At 46.5% G+C, this 22,046-nt stretch overlaps 1 long non-coding RNA gene across 2 annotated transcripts; it reads left to right on the top strand.

Annotated features, from left to right (window-relative positions):
- Positions 1-5,975: 5,975 nt before the first annotated feature.
- LOC112542166 (uncharacterized) lies at positions 5,976-11,089 on the top strand. Of its 2 annotated transcripts, none has more exons than XR_003086003.2 (4): positions 5,976-6,533; positions 6,657-6,866; positions 7,814-7,915; positions 9,370-11,089. It is a non-coding gene; the product is annotated as an uncharacterized LOC112542166 (long non-coding RNA). The 2 variants fall into 2 exon arrangements; XR_015794666.1 differs by having other exon boundaries at positions 5,976-6,316.
- The last annotated feature ends 10,957 nt before the right edge of the window (positions 11,090-22,046 follow it).

Below are 22,046 nucleotides of genomic sequence, written 5' to 3' on the forward strand. Positions count from 1 at the left end.
CGGCTGTTGAAGGGGAAGAGACCCCCACCCAATTGGCCGGCGGAGACCCCACGATCCGCTTGAGCCAAGTGTATTGCTCTGCGCAGGGGACCAAATACGGGGTTCTGCCCCTTAATAGGGGGCAAGGCGAAGCTCCTATCTGGTTTAACAGGAATGACGGTAGCATCCCTCAGCCACAGAGCCGCCTCCTGTCTGGCCAAACGCGGCGGCTCTCTGAAGCATCCAGAAGCAATAAGCACACGAGTGGCTTGAAGTTTAAGAATCTTTATTCCGAAGCCGGCTCAGCAGTAAGTAGAATAAATACCAAGCAAGCTTTCCTCAGCCGGTTGGGACGACAGCGAAGAAACCCCAATCTAGGGCCAGCAGGCAGCACCGTCCCGGTTAGGTCTGCATTGAAGCTCCGCTTGAGCAGAGCCTCGGGGCGTTTTATCCTAAATTTTAGAAGAACGCGACGTGCCTAGGTTATCCCTGTCCAAGAAAGGGCATAGTTGGTAACTGACAATAGGTACACCCAGCACAGAGGTCACACAAGTCCCTAATACAGTGTTTCTCAACCTCGGCCACTTTAAGATGGGTGGACTACAACTCCCAGAATTCCCCAGCCAGCATGGCTGGCTGGGGAATTCTGGGAGTTGAAGTCCACTCATCTTAAAGTGGCCAAGTTTGGACAACACTGGTTTATGGTATCCTCCCGCATTCCAAGGCCATCCCATCCCATCCCAAACAGCAACCAGCCTTGAAAAACACATTTCATGCCAGAGGACCTTAACTGGCCTTTAAGGAAGCTCAGTAGTTAACATGGTCCAGGAGATTTGGGAATAGAAGGAGCAATTGTGGCACGCCATCCTGAAACTCCTCGATATACAACAGTCTTCCGGTGATTTTTCTCTACACCTCCCCAGCAACCCAGATCCCCCTTTTTATTCTTAGCCGTGATTCCCCTTATCCAGCAAGCTTTGGGTAATACTCAGGGGTCGAACCCCAAGTTTCAGGAACTGTTGCCTGAAGTTTTATTTAATTTGCAATTTGTGCTTTTTAGCATTTTTAAGCAGTGTTTTTCAAACTTGGCCACTTTAAGCTGTGTGGACTTCAAATCCCAGAATTCCCTAGCAGAATTCTGGGAGTTGAAGTTCACGCAGGTTAAAGTGCCAAGTTTGAAAAACACTGAATTAAAGCATAGTTTTTACCCAAAGCCAGTTTCTTAGGCAAAGCTGATTCTTTGGTTAATCTTCTCCTTTCCTGTTGATAAGTATAAAATATAAGTTAGATTCCCTCCCTCCTCTTCTTTCTTAGTTTGTATTTTTTAGTTTGTTTCAGGTTGTCTTTTTTCTGATTTTTTTAAAGTTTAAAGATAGTTCTGTTAATTGCATATGCATTAATAATAATCATTTATTACATTTATATGCTGCCTGACTCTCAGAGAGACTGGGTGGTCATAATTAATTAATTAATTATTAATAAAAATAAATTATAATAAATAAAATATCCTTCCTCACTTGCTGTGTATGATTTGCTGTATGTGTTTAACTTCTCAAGATCCTTCCACATGCTCCGTTACATAGATCGAGTTCTGGTTGTCTCACACTCACACACACACACGTTTGCCAAGGTAGCCAAGCCTAACTTGCAGGATTGTTGTTTTTGAGGATAAAACCCAGAAACACGTCACTTGGAGGAACAGAAAAATGTAAATGCAATTGGCCCATCACAAAATAACAGAGAACCTGCATTTCTTAGTAAATCCAACTGAAGAAAGGATTCCAAACCTTTTAGTTCATCCAGTAAGAAGTTACTACAGGTTTTCAAACCACTGTATTAATTATCACTGTACAGCTTTCTTGACCACTGAAGAAATCATGAATGCCATGCCTTTGCCTCCTTAGTGTACCGCACGGTATTGTTTCATTCTGCTTAATCTTTTATGATGATCATGTTACTATGTGCTTGGTGTAGCAATGTATGGGGAGTGACTGTTGAGGAAAGAGGGACTTCAGGTTAGCTTTGTCGTAGCTTTTCATGTATAATTCAAAGGTATGAAGACGGGAAATGTTAGACAGTAAAGGGTGGGCATGTGGCACTCGTTGAACATGACATCTGATGGTGCATAGCTCAGCAAAGACATTTGGAGATGTGGCAAGATGCACCGGGCTGTGAAGGGACAGGATTCTTGAGCCCGTTCTTCTGACAAGTTTCTTGCATTCCCCAAGGTTATGTTACACTCATGGCAGGAACATAACCAGGAACACCTTAACAATGTCCACAAAGGGGAGTGACCTTTGCAGATTGCTGGAGAATCGCCAATCAGTGAAAACCCAAGCTACATCCTCATTCAACATGGGAGTTGAAGAGAAGAGAAGAGAAGAGAAGTCCAGAGCCCCACCTTCTAGTCCATTGAAGATGGTCTCCAGAGATTGTTCCCTTCTCCTTCTGTGACTTGACAATGACAAGAAGGCTCTTCTTTTGGATGTGTAAGGATTGGGTGACTGAGAGGGTGAATGGGAGACACCTACATTGCTAAATAGTCTTTGTAATCTACTGTTAGCCTCCTGTCTTTACTTTGTTTTCTTCACTGATTTTGATGTGGTGCTATGGGAAAGGATTTTGATGTGGTGCTATAGCGGAGGGTAAACCTCTTGCAACAGAAATGTGCAACCCTTGTGAAGGGCCAACCGTTGCCAGAAGTTTTCATTGCATTCCCAGGTGGGTGAGATTCCTGTGTTCCTGTCCTTCCCATTCAGCTTTTCCTTGTTCATCAGAACTTCTCTAGAGCAGGGTTTCTCAACTTATCCACTTTAAGATGGGTGGACTTCAACTCCCAGAATTCCCCAGCCAGCCAGAAGGTGGGCTAGAGATCTAACAAACTCATGAGTAAAATAAATAAATGTGCTCGTAACTTTCAAAAGAGACCCTCCACCAGACCTCTGAAGCTGCTTTTTTGGTCTCCTATCTACAATTACAACAGGGGGGGTCTGTTGGGGGATCAAAAAAGTCAGGTTGGTGATTGTGACTGTACTACCAACAACCTACCCTTTGATCTAGTGTTTCTCAACCTTGGTGACTTTAAGATGAGTGGACTTCAACTCCCAGAATTCCCCAGCCAGCAAAGCTGGCTGGGGAATTCTGGAAGTTGGAGTCCACCCATCTTAAAGTTGATGAGGTTGAGCAACCCTGCTCTAGAGCAAGTCACTTCATCAGATGCATCAGATGGCTAAACTGATGTAGGGTCTCTATGCATCTGGTGAAGCGTCTACTCACAAGCATCCAGGCCAACTTTCCAGCTGCCAGTGAGACTTGAGCCCCACCATGGCGTTTTCAAGGACATGCCAAAGTCCAGAGGCAGCCTCACCCCACCCAGGCTCTTAGCTCAGAAAAGCAAACATTAAGACAGAGGGGTGTGTGGAGGGGGTGTGTGTGTAAGAGGAAAGGTGACAAGCAAGTGGCCTACAGACAGGGAAGCGGAGGCGACGTCTGGAGATGGGCAGCGACTCCAAGCAGGCAGGAGGGCTATCATTCAAGTACCAAGCCCACAGATGGTGGTGGACAGCGCATCTTGTGGGAGGCCTGCCTGGAGCTTGGAGCTCAGTAGCAACTAGATGATGAACAATCACCTGGAAGCAGCGCCTCGTCTCAGCTAGTGCAAGAATATTTGGGGAACGGGCAAAGGTTCTATGCCACTCTAGAGATTTTATAGGCTTTATGTATTTATACAGACTTCATACACTTTATAGACATTAGCTTGAACTAAGGATTAAAGGACTGAGCATGGAACATCTATTTACATGTTATGGGACAATTTCCAACGTTTGCTGGAAATGTAACCGACAAGAGGGGTCATTTTACCATATGTGGTGGACATGTAAAATCACAAAGACATTTTGGGCTCAAATACAAATGTCGATGCAGAGCATACTACAAATACAGATTCCATTTAAACCGGAATTATTCCTGTTGGGGATAATGGAGTTTCAAATAGGAAAACATCTTATTAGAATTACTCAATACATGATTACCATAGCAAGACTTCTTTATGGACAATTTTGGAAAACCCAGACATTACCAACAATACAAGAATGGTTGTTAAAACTGATGGAAATGGCAGAAAATGATAAACTGACTTGCTTATTAAAAGAAAACTCAAATAATTATTACCTTAAAGAATGGAAACCATTGATGGACTATTTGCAAAATGCAGGTGGGGTGAAGCTTACGTGGGGATTTGAAGATTAGATTATAAATGTAATGGGATATATTTAGACAAAGAATTATTCCTATTTAATGTATTAAAAACTAGCACTTATGATAGCCTTACTATTTCTAAGACCAGAGATAGATTGGAAGTTATCTATTTTTCATATCTTTTTTCTTTTACTTTAGCTCACTTTTTCCCCCTTTTCTTTATATTTTGTATTTCAAATTTTCCTTTTCATTTCTAACTTTTAAATATGTATCTTTAAAATCTCAATAAAATATTATAAGAAACACCTATTTACATGCCAACAACACCGCGCAAGTCCTAAACGGGTGAAAAGGAATAGCCTGTAGCTGTCGGGGAAGGAGGCATGCCTCAATAAAGCATTTTGTACAGATTGGCTACGCTGTGGGGGGGGGGCCAGTCCAGGACCCCCACACTTCAGCTCATGACGGCTTCTGCCTTTGAATAAACCGGGTTATCGGGAGAGGTGCTGTTGGCCAAGCGATGGGTTGGCCCAGTCAAAGGCCGGGATCGTTTCACCTGGTGCAAAGAGCCAGAATCACACACAAGTGTGAAAGTTGCAACCTGTTTTTTCTGTACAGCAGTAAAGAGGCGCTCTCGGGACTCGGGTCACAAATCGAGAGTCCCGAGACACAAATTAGCGTTGTTTTTATACACTGGTGGAAACAAAAGCACATGATCGTGAGCAAGCAAGAGGCAAGAGGCAGTAAATTGTTCACACCCCTGGTTGGGCAGACCCTTGCCAGCGGTGGGCTTCCTGCTAAGGCATTGCAGCCCCCTCCCCTTCTGCCCTTGGTTGATAGGTCAACTGGAGAGGGCAGTTTAACTTCTCTAGTCAGCCAAAGGGGAGTTGGTCTCGAGTCTAAGGCTGGTTTGGGTCAGGATGATACGAGTCCCTGATAACAGCAACTACATGGTTATTCCGAGAATTTTGCAATGTAGGGTAAAGGGGCTTCAGGAGTAAAAGATGGACAAAATGGGGTTATTCTGGCTCGGAGTTCGAGCTAGCTGTGCCAGCCCATTGGGGGAAATGCCTCTTTTCATTCGGGTGAAAAGTTTTTTCTCCTCCTGCCCCGTTTTGTATGTCATCAGATTGTAAGGAATGGTTAGACTAACTGCCTATTTTGCTTTTGTATTTCAAGCTTTTGCTGACCTAGTGACTGTGTGGCTAAGGGTCAGTCTAGATGCTATTAAGGAAACTAGAAAGGCTTCTTTTGCAAGTAGGGAACTCAGGAAAGTTACAAGACGCTGAGCATGTAAAAGTTAGGCTGACGGTAATAGGTTATAAGAGGAAACGGGGTGGGGTGGGGTGTGTGGTTAAGCTAAAAGCCAAATGTCTTGCTTGCTCATATCAAAGGTCCCGAAAAGGGGAAATGTCTGCAGTTGTCCCTTTCCTCCTCCCAGCTCATAGAGCGAACCATGCCAGCTCCGAAAATAAGGAAGTGCCTCCCACAGCTAGACCTTAGCCTGAAAAAGGGAAGAATGACCCAGAACAGGAGTCTACAGGGACTTATAAGGAATAAGAGTTAGGGGCTTTCATGGGAGGGGACTCATCTGAATTAGTATAAGCAAATGGGAGGGGAATAATATATTCTGGAATTAATATAAACAAACAAGGGCGGAGAATAATGTATTCTGTTTAAGTTTCTTTGATTGGCTGTAAAAACTCATCGTAATTACAATGGTACTAAGTTCTGCAATTTTAAAATACTATAAAAGCTGTTGTAAACTGTTTTGAGGTGTGGCTGTTCTCTGTCTCCTTTCTGCCAGCCGGACAGAGAGCGGTCCACCCTACTTTTCTCTTGGCCAACAATAAAAGCTGAACTTCTTTGGAAAAACCTCGGTCTAGAGTCTCATTTGAATGTATAGATTCTGGGCTAGAAAACCTTACAAGATATAAAGAGAAGACTGGATGATTAAACATGAAGATTAAACACGAAGGAGATAAAAATGACAATCCCAGAGAGCAACTGGAATAATTTTTTTGTTGGATTCACAGAAGAGGCTGTTTAAAGTACTGAAGAAATTTGTAACAAGGATCAACAACCCTCTGAATGGATTACAGAGAAAGATTGTTTTCTATAGAAGAAAAAGGGAATACAGGTAATCCTCAACATATGACCACAGTGGGGACTGGAATTTCCGTTGCTAAGAAATGTGGTTGTAAAGTGAGACATCATGTGACCGCATCACTTAGGAACTGCAATCCTGGCAGTCCTGGTTGCTGCTGTTAAACGAGAATCATAGGTCACTAAGTGAAGACCCACCCCAATCCAGGCCATTCCCGGCTTGGCCCCTTCCAGCCCTGAGCCTCAGTAAGGTAAGGGACTGCCTCCAACTCCCCCCACCCACCTATTTCCCCCACCTCTGCCCTTCTGGCCGCCCTGCATCCTGCCTTGTGGGTGTATGAAACAGGATATAAGTGGGTTTGTTGTTTTTACAGAAACTTCAGAGATAAATGAATATGGAGAATTGTTTATGGCGTAATAGTTACAGCTTTGGCCAAGCAGAAACAAAGAAACCTGATCTTACAGTCAAGAAAAATTGGGAAAAACAGAAAAAGGGAAGAAGGCAAACGGCTGCAACAGGATGCCGCTAGCTTAACCACAAACTGCAGCTATTTACAGGAACACGGTAGCCTTTAAGATGACACGTAAGTAGAAGTACCAAATATGGACAATTGTAAACAGGGGTGAGGGGGCTTTGGAGTAGAGTAATGGGAGATGTAAACTAAGGCAGGACTTCTGGAAATTGTATTAGGCGTATCGGATAGGATGTAAACTCCCTAGTACCTGACCAATGGGGAACCGGCGGAGGGCTTTCGTGTCTGTGATAGGGAATATAAGGAGGACCAATTGCTAGGATCTGGGTCCACCTCACTGCTGATGTGTGTGCGCCCAATTTTGCAAAAACGTTAATAAATACTTTGCTGCTTCTGAAGACCTGAGTTGGGTTTTATTGGTAACATGGGGCAGCAAGTAGCCCCAGAACTGTGCGGCTCTAGGGCCCCTTGCCACGGCCCGGGAAGCCGCAGCCGCCCCACCTGGTCCCAGCAGCAGCCACCTTGGCCCCCTCACCCCAAGGCCCCTGCCGCCCTGTGCTCTGCTGCCCCACCTGACCTTCCCCGTCTTCTTGGTGGGGGTGTGGTTTTCTCCTTGGTAGTGCCTTGATCAGGCTGTTGTTTACTGCTTGTTTGTCAGGTGTTAATCCTGGTGTTAATTCCTGCTTATCTGGGTGGTGATTGCTGGCGAGGAGGTGTTCTGGTCTCTTTGTTGCCTTCTTAGCTTTTTATTGTTTCTTCTGAATGGTGTATAAATGTGGTTTATCTCTAGAGATAACATAATATAGAGGTAACATAGAGATAGCATAACATAAAATGGCTGACTGAACATCTGGCTGACTGTGCGACCACCGCCGCCACCAATGATGATGATGATGATGATTTAGAACAGTGTTTCTCAAACTTTGTAAAGTTGGGGAATTCCAGGAATTAAAGTCCACATATCTTAAAGTCGCCAAGTTTGAGAAACACTGATTTAGAAGGACATCTAGAATGAGGCAATCCAAAGCTTTCCTTCAGCTCCCAAATCATCTCTGCAGGTTCTCTGAAACCCTTTCTGCTGCTCGCCAACAATCCTTTAACCACAAGATCCACCAATGCTGGTTTGAGAGGCGCTCTTGAGAGGAGCACGAAAGGAGGATGTAAGCCGCAGTAGGGCCAGGCTTATGGGGGCATGAAAGAGAGCCTTCCCATTCACTCCCTTTGAATGAAGACCCATCGAATGATACAGCCAAGGAGGATTGTGTGGTTTTTAAAAATGGCAAAAGCTTGCAAATTTAGCAACCAGATGCAAATAGCGTAACAAAGTGAGGGTGTTTCAGGGTGTAACTGAAGTCCACGTCAAGCAGTTTTGTTTGCTTAAGAGTCTGTTTTCAGCCAACTTCCAACCTGGAAAGATAAGCATCTCCAAAAGCACAGCTGGTCCTCAAACAATGAAGGAAGAGTTGGTTCACAGTGGAAACAAGACACTGAAGGAGTTGCAAATGCATTTAGTTCTTTCCCCCCTGCAAGGTGGTGTCAGGGGAAAAACCACATTAAACACGGGAGGCAGACACACCATAAAACAAGTCACTTCCAAGTTCTAAAAGCTTTATTAAATGTTAGTTCAACAAGCAAGTAAAGTTCAACCAACAGCATACATGGTACTCACTTAGATCCACACCTCAATGCAGACCGCCCACTTAGATTCACATTCCAACGCCCACCGTCACGACCAAGCGGTCAGGTAAGACAGCTTAGCCGTGTGGCCCCGACCCCCTCAGATGCAATCCCTTTTATCCTCAAAAACCACAAACCACAGACATGACTCCTAGGTTTAGCAACTGATTCGTAACATCCTTGGTGCTAATTTTACCATACTTTTCTGTTCTGTTCGTCCCTGTCACTTCTTTTCCCATCAGCAAGTTGCTTAGTCTTGCATTTGACATTTCCTGTCATTGCCCTACAGGTCACAAGAAGCTAACTTGGCTTTATTAAATGCAATCAAAACTAACATTAAAGCACATAGAAGGCTACTAAAATTTTCCTCTCACAGAGGGGAGGCAGCAAAGAACCCCAACAGAGCACTAATGCTTCATGGACTGGTCATTGACCACAATAAATATTCCTTCTCCTTCTCCTTCTCCTTCTCCTTCTCCTTCTCCTTCTCCTTCTCCTTCTCCTTCTCCTTCTCCTTCTCCTTCTCCTTCTCCTTCTCCTTCTCCTTCTCCTTCTCCTTCTCCTTCTCCTTTTTTCCTAAGCCTTTAACTATTAACACATGTAAAAAGAGGGCAAGGCTTCAACAGCATGGTTGTGACTGCGATCTTGACTTTTTGTACTCTTCTGCGGACAACCCTGCGTACTCTGGACATTGTCAACCCTTCAAGATAAGCAAGGTCTGGAAACAGGAGCAGTGGAGGGTTCAGCAATGCCCTTCCTTGTTGTAGGCCATAGTAACCAAATTTGAAAGCCCATCAGAGTTTTTCTCTACTATATCTTATCTTGACAAAATCAAGCTGGGGTTATTTTGGATTTCTTTCTCATGTTTTCTCATTTCCAGGATTGAGTAATATTTTCTTCTCCCTCAATGATTTGTTCATCCATTCTCTGTTTCCAGGGTCATGTTTACGTGCCACCACAGACATTCAGGAACCCAGGGTTAGCTGAACCAGAGTGAATCCACCTTTGAACTGAACATCACCTCCTTCAGACCTCCCAGAAAATGACCTTTTCTAGAGATCAGGATGGATAATAAGTTTAACAAACTGTTTGATGAATCCTCGGTCTAGTGAAGTCCATGCAGTCCCTCTGAATGCCCAGCTGCGTGGAAATACAGCAGTGTCCCAGGGTGGACGAACACAGTGATGCCCCAAAGACCGAGAGAAGATCAAAGGATGACTGATGGATAAAAGGACCAAGAATCAGGAGATGATCTTCCATGATCAAGAACTGCCCAAGAATAGCTAGACCTCTCTCCAAATTGTCTCCTAAAATGGTAACCGTATTCCATGACAAGATAGATGAAAACCAGCTTTTCAGAGGCCAACACGTTTAGGTTATAAACTAGGAGACCAAGAGGAGCTTTGTGTGTAAGCTGGGAGGAGTGTGTGAAGCGTGTAAGGATTGTGTGTGCAGAGTGCAAGAGCTTCTCTGTTCTGTAACTTGCTCTTTTATTTGCTGTTTTTCACCTGCTGTTTCTCTCGCTGCCTTTTCCTCACTGGGAAAACTTGCTGGAATCGAGGAACCACAATACAAAGCAACTTTTGATAATTCTGATTACTAGTTTAGATAACCGCTCTGTCTACACTACGTGGGAAAATCATCTTGATCAGCAGTGTGTAGCACTAATTAGTATTCAATGTATACTAATTTTATACTCTTGAAATGTATTCAAGGGAGAACTATATTTGAACTTTGATTCAATAATTGTGAGGAACCATTATACTGTATATTGTGGGTTCTATGTGATTGTGTCCACAAAGATCTTGAGAGGGGAGGAAATGTCTCCCTGTTTTCCCCCTCCCATCCAAAGTCCACTTCCAGTATATACAATATCTAAATATTGTACTTTTAGTATCTAAAATCTATCCTATTGTGATGGAACAAACCTCTGCCCACAACAATCTGGGCTTTCCTGGCAACAAAAGTGTCTAAACAATTTCATCTTTAGATAGGTCATGAGTCCCTGCTCATCATCATTCACATCCTGCCATCTCTTGCATGGAGTACCATCATCTGTCTCTACAGAGTTGCCCTTGAAGACCCCCTGAAAATTTCAGGGGTCCAGAATGCAGTGGATGGGTGCAATTCAAGGTGGTGGTTGCCACTTTTAAAGACCTTCATGGCTTAAGAACTGGGTGATCCAACCAAGCAGAAGATACAGGTGAAGTCTTGTGCAGTTGGCCAACACGTCCAGGAAACATACCACCGAGATAATGGGGGATTTCAACTACCCAGCATCAACTGGGAATCAAACTCTGCAGTGAGTGGGAGATCCGACAGGCTCTTGATGTGCCAAGCAAACAATTTCATTGTCCAAAATGTGGAGGAGGAAAACAGGGGATCAGTGCTATTGGACTTAATGGTTACTACTAGGGAAGACATGGTTGAAGAAGTTGTAGGAGCTGTGAGAGAGAGTGACCATGTGAATCTAGAATTCACCATACTGCAGGCAAGGAGAACTGAAGGTAGATGGATTAGTGTCCTAGATTTCAAGAGAGTTGACTTCAACAAAGTAAGGGAAAAGATAGGAAGGGTTCCATGGACAGAAATCCTGAAGTGAAAAACAGGTCAGGAGAGTTGGGAAATTCTGAAAATGAGATAACTAAGGCCCAAACACAATCAATACCAAAGTGGGGGGGTGGGGGGGGAGACATCTGATGAGAACGGCCTGGTTGCACCAAGATCTCTCTGATGAACTGATAAACAAAAAAGACAAGTTTAAAAAACGGAAAGAGGGGCCTATAGCAAAGACAGAATATCAGAAATTAACTGGAGCCTACAAGGGTCAAGAAGGCTCACCATGAGCTAAGGCTTGCAATGAATTGCAAGAAACACAAAAGGGGTTCTTGCACATGTTTGGAACATGAGGAAAGTCAAGATGGCAAGATGGGGCTTTGAATGAATCCAAGTTCCCTGGAGTGGACGGATTACGTCCTAGAACATTAAAGGAACAGGCAGACGCCATCTCAGAGCCGTCGAGTGAAACCCTTGAGAAATCTTGGGGCACAGAGAAGCACCAGAAGATCGGAGAAGAGCCAAAGTTCTTCCAATATTTTCAAAAGGGAGAAAACCCAGGAAACTACAGCCCAACTAGCATGACCTCAATACCTGGGAATACCCTAGAAAAGATAATCAAGCGGGGAGGGGGGTTACAAACCCCTAGAAACTAACAGGGTGGTCACCAGAAGCTAGCATGGATTTGTTAGAAACAGGCCGTGCCAGACAAATTTACTGCTTTCTTTGGCCACGTTGAAGGGTCAGCAAAGGGGGGGTAACCCCAATACAGGCTCATATGTGGATATGAGACCATACCGAGGGGAGACCTAAGTCGCTGAGACAGCTGGTAAGAAAAGGGGGGGGGGCGACATGCTGAAACACTTCCAAGAAGGCCCACAACCTGGGAAAAACAGGGTGTGTGAAATTCAGCGATAGGCTTGAAGCAGTTTACACCCATAGGAAAGGGGGAAAAGATAGACAGTCTAACCACAAGACTATGGCTATCTGGGGAACTACCAGGACAGCAACTTTTGGGATGGCACGTAAGAAGGGAGGAGGGGAAACCAAATATGGGCAATTGTAAATAGGGGCGAGGGGGCTTTAAAATAGAGGAGTGGGAGATGTAAACTAAGGCGGGACATCCGGGGATTGTATTTGGTGTATCTGACAGGTTAAAAGTCCCTTAGCATCTGGCCAATGGGGGCTGGAGGAGAGGATTGGGGAAGTATAAAAACTGTAACCAAACTGTGTTTGGGGCCCTAGCTGCCTTACAGGCTGGAGTCCTTTGGTTCTGGTACTGTAATAAAAGCAAACTTTTCTGCACCTCGTGTTTGGATGTCTTTTGGCTTCGACACCAAGCTCAGACATGTTTTGTGGCCCAACAACGTGACTAGATTAGTGGACCAGGGAATGCTGTAGATGCAGTGTAATTAGACTTTAGCAAGGCATTTGGTAAAATAGGGCACAACTTCCTTCTTGATGAAGTGGAATAAGATGGGACGGATGGTCCCACTACCAGATGCATTTGCAGTTGGATGAACAGTCAGAGCCAATGAGTGGTCCTTAGTGGGTCTGTGGCTGCCTGGATGAAGAGTTTGGTCCTGGGCCCAGGGCTTTTCAACATCTTCATAATGAGGCATAGGAAGCATATGGAATCTCCATCTGCTCAAACCGGTTTTTACGCAACACACAATAAAGACAGGTAGAGCTTCAACCACACCCTACTGACCACCATCTTGGTTTTCTGAACACACCCTGCAGGCATCCTTGAAGCGAATGTTATCCCAATTAAAGGGTTTGAGCAGATGCCTACTAGCCATGCCTGAGGAGGTCCAGTAACGATCAAGCTGGTTGCATCTGTCTCCTCGTTGCTGGCTAATTTAGAATTTGCAGGTTGGATATCAAAGAGGAGAAGACGCCAGGATAATTACAATTAATAATAAGAGTGAAGGGATCAATATCTAAAGTGGCAATGAAGCAATATCTAAATTGGCAATGTTAACTTCATAGCTTTAGAGCAGTGTTTCTCAACCTCGGGAACTTTAAGAGGTGTGGACTTCAACTCCCAGAATTCCACAGCCAGCAAAGCTGGCTGTGGAATTCTGGGAGTTGAAGTCCACACCTCTTAAAGTTCCCGAGGTTGAGAAACACTGCTTTAGAGCATGCGCAGAGTTCTCTATAGCCAAGCTTCAATACTAACAGCACTTAGCGAAATTGCAAGAGGCAGCAACTAACCACAGACGAGCTGAGACTAAGTCTGAGGCCTGATAAGAGGAGGGAGGACCCAGAACAAGGGTCTGCAGGGACTGACAAGGTATAAGAGTTAGGGGGAACTCCTTTAAATTAATGTAAGCAAACAAGGGCGGGGAATAATGTATTCTGCTTAAGTTTCTTTGACTGGTTGTAAAGCTCATCTTCATTATAATGGTAATAAGTTCTGCCCTTTTAAAAATACTATAAAAGGCTGTGGTTTTGTCTCCCAGGATGTGCCACCCTGCTCTCTCTGGGTGCATGGTGTGGGCACCCAGACTTTTGCTTGGCCAGATAAAACGCTGCTTAGAGAAGTCCCTACTTGAAGTCTTTTATTTTGGGCTGCTGATGGATGTCAAGTTTTCTGGGTAGCCGTGAACCTTACAAGAGTCTATTAATGAAAATCCAGTACTTACACCATTGGAGAGATTCCTCCCTCAGTCTGTCGTAAGCTAAAGTGGTGGGAGGAAATCCCATAGAATCACAACTCACAAAGTGGTTGTTTTCTTTGGGTGAGTTTCATAGTCCTTCAGTCTCCCCCCATCACCACCAAAATCCCCGGAGTTGCTTAGTGTAGGCACCAGCAAAGGTGGGTTCCATATTAACGAGGATGAAGTGCGAAGCAGGCATTGGGTCTTGGCTAAGTCAAAAGAGGGAAATAATTATCTAATCGGGGTTAGAGCAGGAAGTTGGTTATCTCGCAGCTGGCAGAGTAAAGAGGAAGAGCTGGATTGTCTAAGCAGCCTCTCTTTCAGGTGTTAATTGAAAAATGAGGGTCAGTCACAATATAGTCCTACTGGTCAGGAATCAGAACAGCATGTGCTAAAACGTAAAACAACATGGCCAGAGAAAGAACAGAGTAAAGAAATTGCCATAGTTGTGAAGAAGACTTGGAAAAACCATCCATAGGAAAGGAAAAAAGGAAAAAAGATTCTGCAAAACACACCCACACCCACACCCACACTTCCACATCCCTACACCCCCCCCCCAAAACCAACAACCACAAAACCAGCTCAGAATTTAAAAAATAGAAGGGGGTTATACCTACTTCCCATAGGTGAGGGCAGAGCTGAATGTTCAGAAGAAAAAGTTGCTTTGTTCTCGGGAGGAGGAAGAAGGGGCCCCACACACTCACCCCACACACAGTTCCTGGAAAGAAAAAATAAAGCCCAGACTAACGTTTTTCTTTGCCTTGCAGGTGACTTGCAGGTGACTCCTCTTTTCTGATAGCAACCCAACTTCAGTGGGTCTTTCCAGACCTGTCCCTACCATTACCTCCAACCACGGTTCAAAATCCCATTTGGTTCAAAATCCCATTTGTGGCAACCCACAGTAGGCTGGGCCCCCTTGTGTCAGACTGGCAGCTGGGTGGGGTGTGTGTGTGTGCGTGCTTATCCTTGGGGGATAAATGACAAGTCCCAACTAGGGTTTGGAATGATGCAGCTACCACCACGGACCAGGAGAAACGGCTTTGACGTTCTGCTGGGGTGGATTTTTGGCAGGGAAGACAAATCCGTTCCCTCCATCTCCTATTCTTCCTTCTTGATCATAATGCCATTGCAGAGCCTCCTCCAGAACGTCTCGGCACTGGGGAGGAGGGGGGTGTCCAGATGGGACTGTTTGGGTCCAGCCAATTGACCCTAATTACCAGGTTCGGGACCTGGTGCGGGGTGAACAGAACACCGGGACAAAAATCAGACTTTTTCTATCCACTTTATTTGAGAGCTCTAAACGAACTGGAGACTCCCAGCTAATGGAGGGAGTCCTGATTACGGATTTTACATAGCTTATATACTTTTTCTTCGCAGGATCCACGTGACAGTTTAAACAAAGAAACCGGTTAACTTCTTATGAACATCTGCAGGTGTTTCTTATAAAATTATCTATTTCACCAGGTCACTGTGACTTCAACCAAAAATAGGTTTTTGTGCCCTTCACAACATCCTCCTGCTATACATTAATTATTACTCATGATCTATCTTAAACTTATCTTAACCCCAACCCCTTCCCCTTATCCTATCAGGAGAATAACATTACAGGCTTACAGATCTTGCATGTCCTGTCAGTTGCCCCGGCCATGGCCCCTTATCAGACTGACCACAGCTGGTCTCTTCCACATCTGCTATAGGATCAAGGAAATCACAAGTCATACAATTATTTTCATCTTCGAGGATGCAATGAAATCACTAAATAATATAGGTATATTTAAAGCGTAAAGATTACAAAAACAAGCAAGGGGGTTGCAAGGAAACCATACAGCACATAACTACCTTTAGAGATTGCATGGGCATGTCATTGGGAAGGAATACATCGCTCTCGACAAGAACACTGAGAAGAGTTTCTATCACAGATGCACACATCCTCATATGCCAGCCCACCACACATGTCTTCATGTGCAGGTTCAACTTCCACATACTCAGGTTCACGATCAGATTCAGCTCCCGTGCCCATTTCCACAGAGGTTTCAGATATTAGTTACCCCTTCCCTACACAAAAGACAGGTGGGTCCCTAAGATTAAAAGACCCATCATAGGTTACGCCTGGGAGGCTCTTGCTTTTCCACAGGAATTGCACGTACAGTACTTTTCCATTTTGTGCCCCTCAATTGCTGGAAGCTAGCCCATAGAAGGCAATAAAAAATCCTTTTTTTATTTTCAGAAAGTAGGGTGCTTTCCCATAAATGAAAATTATCCAGCCCAACCTCCAGCTGTACAGTTCATGGGCAAGTCCAGACTTCTCTGTCCATAAACAATACGTGCAGCATCTTAGGCAAACATTTGGCCACCAAATTTCTCTGTCTGGTTTCTCTTTCCTTCAGTGTCCCTTCCTGGGGGCTGGGCCTACCCGAGCTTCAGATTAAAAGCATTTGGAGAAGGTAAACACATCCAGATGAGAATGGCTAGATCATCGTCCCCTTGCAAGCAGCATTTGGTTCCGAGAGCGATCAAGACACCCTGCTGGAAAGTAGACCTGAGTCAGTGTCTGCCCACCCTGTGGACCACCAGCATCTCTGATCCCAGCATGAATGTAGAAGACCTACATTCTACAAACTCTAATCCTACAAGCTCTAATCACCTCCTCTCTTGCTCTGGTTGTTTGGAGCTCCATCCGCATCAAACCCAAACAAGCGTACTTTCATTCAGTCCCTTTCAAGGCCAAATTAGAAATTTCAAAACCCCTACAAAGAAAGCACGGCACGAATCGTTTGGCCCCAGTTCAGAACGCCCAGCTGCGTGGAGGAGTTTGATGCAGGGAGGGCCACGCTTGCAATTTGCACATAAACATGGTCTTGAAAAGTTTCATCCAAGGTTACACTGTCAAGGCTATAAATTTAATGGGACTTCCTCTAACTTAACCGGAGGCACAAAGAGAATTGGAAGCTAAAGAACTAGATAAAAGATAAACAGTAAAAGGGGAGAGGGAAGACAGAGGGGGGGATTCAGGAATGAATAATTCAGCTTGGTGGAAGGACTTTTAGAGCGAGGTCAGTGGGAAAAAGTAGAAGAGGACAGGAGTAAAAGGCTGCTAAGAAAAAAGAACAAGGCGTCAAAAACAAACAGAAGATAAAGATTTGGGTTAAGAGAAGTACAAAGGAGGACCATTTTGGTCCTCGTGGCTTAATATCGTTTCCGGCTTCACCGCTTTTGTCTGGAGGGGAAGAAATGCAGACAGCAAAGGTTTCTCGTCTATTTTTTAAAAAAACTTCAGAGTCTAGAAAACAAGAACAGAAAAAGAGGAGAATCAAAAAAAAGGGGGGGGGGGACTAAAAGAATCTGCCTCAGCTGAAAACGTTCAGATCAGGTGGGTGCATTTTATTTTCGAGATGCCCAAACTTCACACGGATCTAAGGCAGGCAGGCTAGCTGGGGAATTCTGGGAGTTGAAGCCCACACGTCTTAAAGTTGCCAAGGTTGAGAAACCCTGATTTAAGGGTAGCTGTATTTGGATAGCCCTGTTATTTTTTCTGCAGGGGCCAGTCCTGAGTTGAGAACTGAGAACCCACAGACCTGCTCAGCAACGCTCCATGGGCCAGACCCCGATACCCTAGAAACGGGGTGTGTTTATAGTCCAGCAACAAGGAAATACAAGATTATCAAGGTGTTTGGTTGCAGGTTGATTATAAAAAGGAAAAAAAAGACAAACATAGACACTCTGTGCGTGGTCCTGTATTGCCCTGTGCACCTGTCAAATTCAAAACCACAACTTTCTGCTAGCTTGCTCTCTGTTTAACCAACTTCCTCTCGAAGCCTAGCCGCAAATCCAGAATCAAGACTATACTGTAATGAAATAATGCTGTTACATTTCATATTCTAGCTGTGTTTAGGAACTCTCTGCCAAAACAGCTAATTTGCCCTGTGCTATGCTTAATTTCTTCCATGCTTGTAAAAATGTCTTGGTTCAGCTTAATTCCTGTTGCACATCATGCTCAGGGGCCTGGATCGAGAATCAGGCTGGCTGCTCAGCTGTAATCCTGGGGTGACGCTTCTCCTGGCCCCAGTCCTTTCTCCAGCTGACCAATTGCTGACCGATTGCTGGCCAATCCACCTCCCTTGAACCCAGACCGCAAGCATCCACGTCATCAGTAAAACCGTGTAAAGGACTTTGGGTTTCAGCTCTTCAGTATGAGTTGCCCATCTCCCTTAAGCAGGACAGTCACATACCCCGTTGATGCACAGGAGCTGCAGAACATGGCAATCTCTCCATCCGGGGGGGGGGGTTCAAAAAAGTCAAGATGGCGGCCACAAACATGCCATCAAAGCCTTTTTATGTGCATCACAACCATTCCTGACAAACTGCATTTCTCACTTTACCTTGTTCTCCCTCCTTCCTACAGCTTGCTGATACGGGTCTTTGTATCTTTCTGGCTCATAGGTAAACTGTAAATCAATAGCACAATACAAAGAAAGACGAGGAAATCCTAGAAACGGTGATGGAGGGACCCTCCTGATGAGATTTACAGCCAAGAGGCTGAGCTATTCATAGCAATTGGGGGCAGGTTCGATAAGGTAATTCACAGGACTTCTTGAGATCAGGGCGCTTAACAAAGGTGTTGAGGAGTGTCAAGAGGAAGAGGGTCAAACAGTGCATGCTTGTGACCAGGTAAAGGTGACTCTTAGCCGAGCTCTCTGTTGGGGTGGGGAAAGGTCCGGTAATCTGAGGAGGCCCTGGATCTCCTGGAATAACAGTGGACAAGTGGAGGGGGGGTGGATTCAAGGGAAGAGGAACAAGAAGGAAGGCTGGTAGATGTGTCCTTTTCTAAAACCCAAGGTGGCCATGGGTAAAACAAGGGGAAGCAAAAAGAGGCTACTGCAGGCTGTCCCGTTTCTGAGTGGTTTTCAAGGGCAGCCCCATGGAGAGCGCTTTGCAGAAGTCTAGCCAAGTGGTGATGGGGGCAAAGTCACTGCACCCAGGTCCTCCTGCTCCAGGACTGTGAGCGGGCATCAGCCAAAGCTGGACAGAGGGTCTCCTCCTCCATCATCATCGTCATCATCAAACAGCCCTAAGGTGTTGGGGACTCCACTTCCCAGGAAGCCGAGATGGGGGAACACAGCAGCCGCTTGAAAAGGCAGGCTTCAAGGAATCCCCCCCCCCCGCCCTTTTAAGAAATGTTTTCGGGGCACTTCCCCATCCCTCAACTTTCTTCGTTCGGTGTTTTGCATCGCCTCTTCTGGAAGCTCAGGGCGGCTGGCCATAGCTGGGGGTGGCGGGGGGGGGGGGGTGCTGGATCTGCTTTCTGTTTCTCGGGATGGGGAGAGATTGGTCCTCCCCCAGCCTCTTAGCGCTTGAGACCCGACTTCCGAAAAAAGTCGGGAGAAGTGAAACGCTGAATCCCGCGGGAGTCTCCGAGCCAGACACAGTCGAGACGGTTCTCCGGGGAAAAGGCAAGACTTCCCACAGGTCCAGCCTACGTGGACGTGGCAAGGCAGGTTTCTTGGCAAACTCTTGGGGGTGACTCGCTGTTGCCCGGGTTCCTCCCCCCACCTTCCCAGTCCTATCCAGGGATCTCCTGGTGGTCTTTTTTCCAAGCCCTAATCAGACCGGCCTTCGAGTTCCCAGCCCCAGACTCCTGGTCCCGATAAACCCCTTTCGGGTGAACCGGCTTCTCGGTGCTCTTCCGGGCGCTCGGGTGGCCGAGCTGCGTGGGAACCCTTTGCCTCCCCCGCTTTCCTCGAAATCCCGCCCCGCTGGCTCCACCTGGTCCTGCCCGGCGCGGCCCGGCCCGGCCCGGCCCGGCCCTCCGCGCCCCCGGCTGGGCTCAGTTGTCCGCCAGTCCCTCCTGCGCTGGCAGCTGCGGAGGTCCGAGCGCCCCGGGCCCGCCACCCAACCGGGCTGAAGCCCGAGGAGGAGGAGGAGGAGGAGGAGGAAGGCTTGGGCGCCGCGCCTGTGCCGGCTCGCTCTGCTGGAGCCTCTGGGTTCGAGCTTCCCTCTGCCGGCCGGGACTCCGACAGAGGCACACCGGCCAGGCTCTGAGCGGGACTCCTGCAGGTACTTCGTTCCTTCTACTTTCGGCGGCCCCGGCTGGGGGGCGGGCGGGGGCATCCTGTTGAATTTCTGCCTTTCGGAAATTCTGCCCGTGTAGACAGAGGTGGCCCGCGTCTCCTCCTCCAGGGTCGAGTGGGGGAAGCCGCGTGGCCCCGAAGCCACCCTGACTCTGGACGCGCCTTCTCGCTTGCTCAGGAGGCTTCGAACCCCTCCCGCCCCCCCAGCTGGCGAAGCCGCGGAACCCCCGATCTGGCTGGGTTTTCTCAGCCACTGACCTGGGTAAGTGAGTTGTGTGTACACAGCCCGGGAGCGCGGGGGCGGGGCGGGGCGGGGGGGGGACTTGGAGTTGAGATGCTCTGGCTGCAGTGCTGCATGGCTTCTGTGGGTGAGTTCACACAACAGGTTTAATCTGGTTGCGGAATCAACCCATTTTCTGCATTCACACAGTGCACTAAATTATGAATTCATCTAAGGGCTTGGATTCCCCCATCCATGAAGCCAAAACAGCCTAACCAGGGTTGGGATATTATGCGAACAGAATGCTAGTTTTTCTTAATTTGGTACAGAACACAGACACAAAGACTGTATTTGTTTTTCCCACACGCCAAACTCTTTTATTGTACAAAATTAAACTCCTATTCCCTACTTCTAATCTTAATGCTCATTCTATGCTTGTTTCTATTTTCCTACCTATCTTATTCTACTGTCTTATACAACTGTTTCTGTTATTTAATCTCTACATTCCTGCCTCTGTTCTATTTCTGTGTTCCTATTCCTATGTCAGCACTACGTTTTTCTTAACTATTTCTTCTTTAAATCTTTCCTTTCCCCCCAGGTCTTCAGCTCTTGTAGCCAATCTCAGGCCATTTGCATGTGAAAATCCTTTTCACCCCTTCATAGACTTGCGAATGGGCTTTTCTCCCCACCACCACCACCACCCCCAGCCCTCTGTTTCTGGAGCTGGTCTGGGGAGCTCTGCCCCGGCTGCTGCAGCAGCGGCTCGCTTTCGGCTGCAGACTCTGGTCCGGCTCTTCTTCCCCATCTCTCAGCTCTGCCTCTCAGCTGGGCTTGCAGCTCCAGGAACTGAGGTTTCCCCTTGTTGTCTGAAACAGCAGCTGAGAGACTTGCCTTTGGGCTGGAGGTTTCTGTTTCCCGAGTCTCTGCTGTCTTCCTGGCTTGACCCCTTTTTTGACACACCCACACCCATGCTTGGTTTCTGTTCCACTTTACGGAACAAACTCCTGTGAAAGAGAAGGTGGGGGTGTTTGAACCCTCCTTCCCACGTAGCCCCAAAACTCTGGATCCCAGGAAGGGAAAAGTGCCTGCTTACTCGGGGTTGGGAGCAGCAAAATCCGGGATGTTAAATGGTGATGCACTGCTGGGATTCTTGAGAGTGGATCCCCATCTGGGCACCGAGCACGAAATAAATGCCCCGAAAGCATTTCAGGTAAAGGGGGGGGGGGCGGAAGGAGGAGGACGATCCCATTGGCGGAAAGGGTAGCTGCGGTTTGAGAAAGAGGACCCTGGAACACAAAAGCAGAAAAGATGAAATCATCTTAGATCACATTCGTTCTTGAATGAGACGAAGCATCTGTTCGCTGCCTTCCCTTTATTCTACACGGTTGCATCACAGATTGCAAGGGGAGGGGGTAGAAGGCTTCCTGTGGGTCTGGATCCACTGGGCTGCATTTACACAACCTCTTTTATTCTTACCCCAAACACCCGGGAACTAGGGCAGGTTGAGAGGGAACGCCTGGCTTAAAAGCTCTGAGTGACTTGGATTCAGGTCTCTCCCCATCTTGTCTGCTCCAGTGTCTCCATCATCCCCCAAGCAGCCTTCCTCAACTCAATGCTTCCTATATGTTGAACTACCGTTCCCATAATCCCCAGACACTTCAAAGGTGATGGGCTGGGAATCTCTCCCCTTTAGCACTTGTGGGGAGGGGGATGAGAGTCACAATTCCCCAAGTAATGAAGGCCATTGAGCTCAGGGTTGGCAATTTGGTGACCTCCTGAAGCTTGTACTACAATTCCCATGCCTGATCATTGGGCAGTCTGGGCCCTCAAGGGGTTGCAACCCTCAATGACAAGGAGTCATCGGGCTACACCAGATGGCCTACCTCACGGGGTAAGCAAGCTGAAGCATGGAGCCTTCCTTTTTCCTTTTGCTGACTCCACCAGCTGTGACTTCTCTCCAGCCCTTCGAGGGACACCAGGCTAGGAAACCCAATATATGAATGCCAATACTACCTTTATTATAAGCTTACAGTAACAGAATCTTGCAAGTCTGAATGTGCTTCCCCCTTCCCCGCTTTTATCTTCTTGAGAACTAGGCAGGATCTTG

Source organism: Python bivittatus, unplaced genomic scaffold, assembly GCF_059951505.1.
Source record: "Python bivittatus isolate LINGU-HERP-01145 unplaced genomic scaffold, Pbiv_v1 ctg000070_np1212, whole genome shotgun sequence".
NCBI classification, from domain to species: Eukaryota; Metazoa; Chordata; class Lepidosauria; order Squamata; family Pythonidae; genus Python; species Python bivittatus.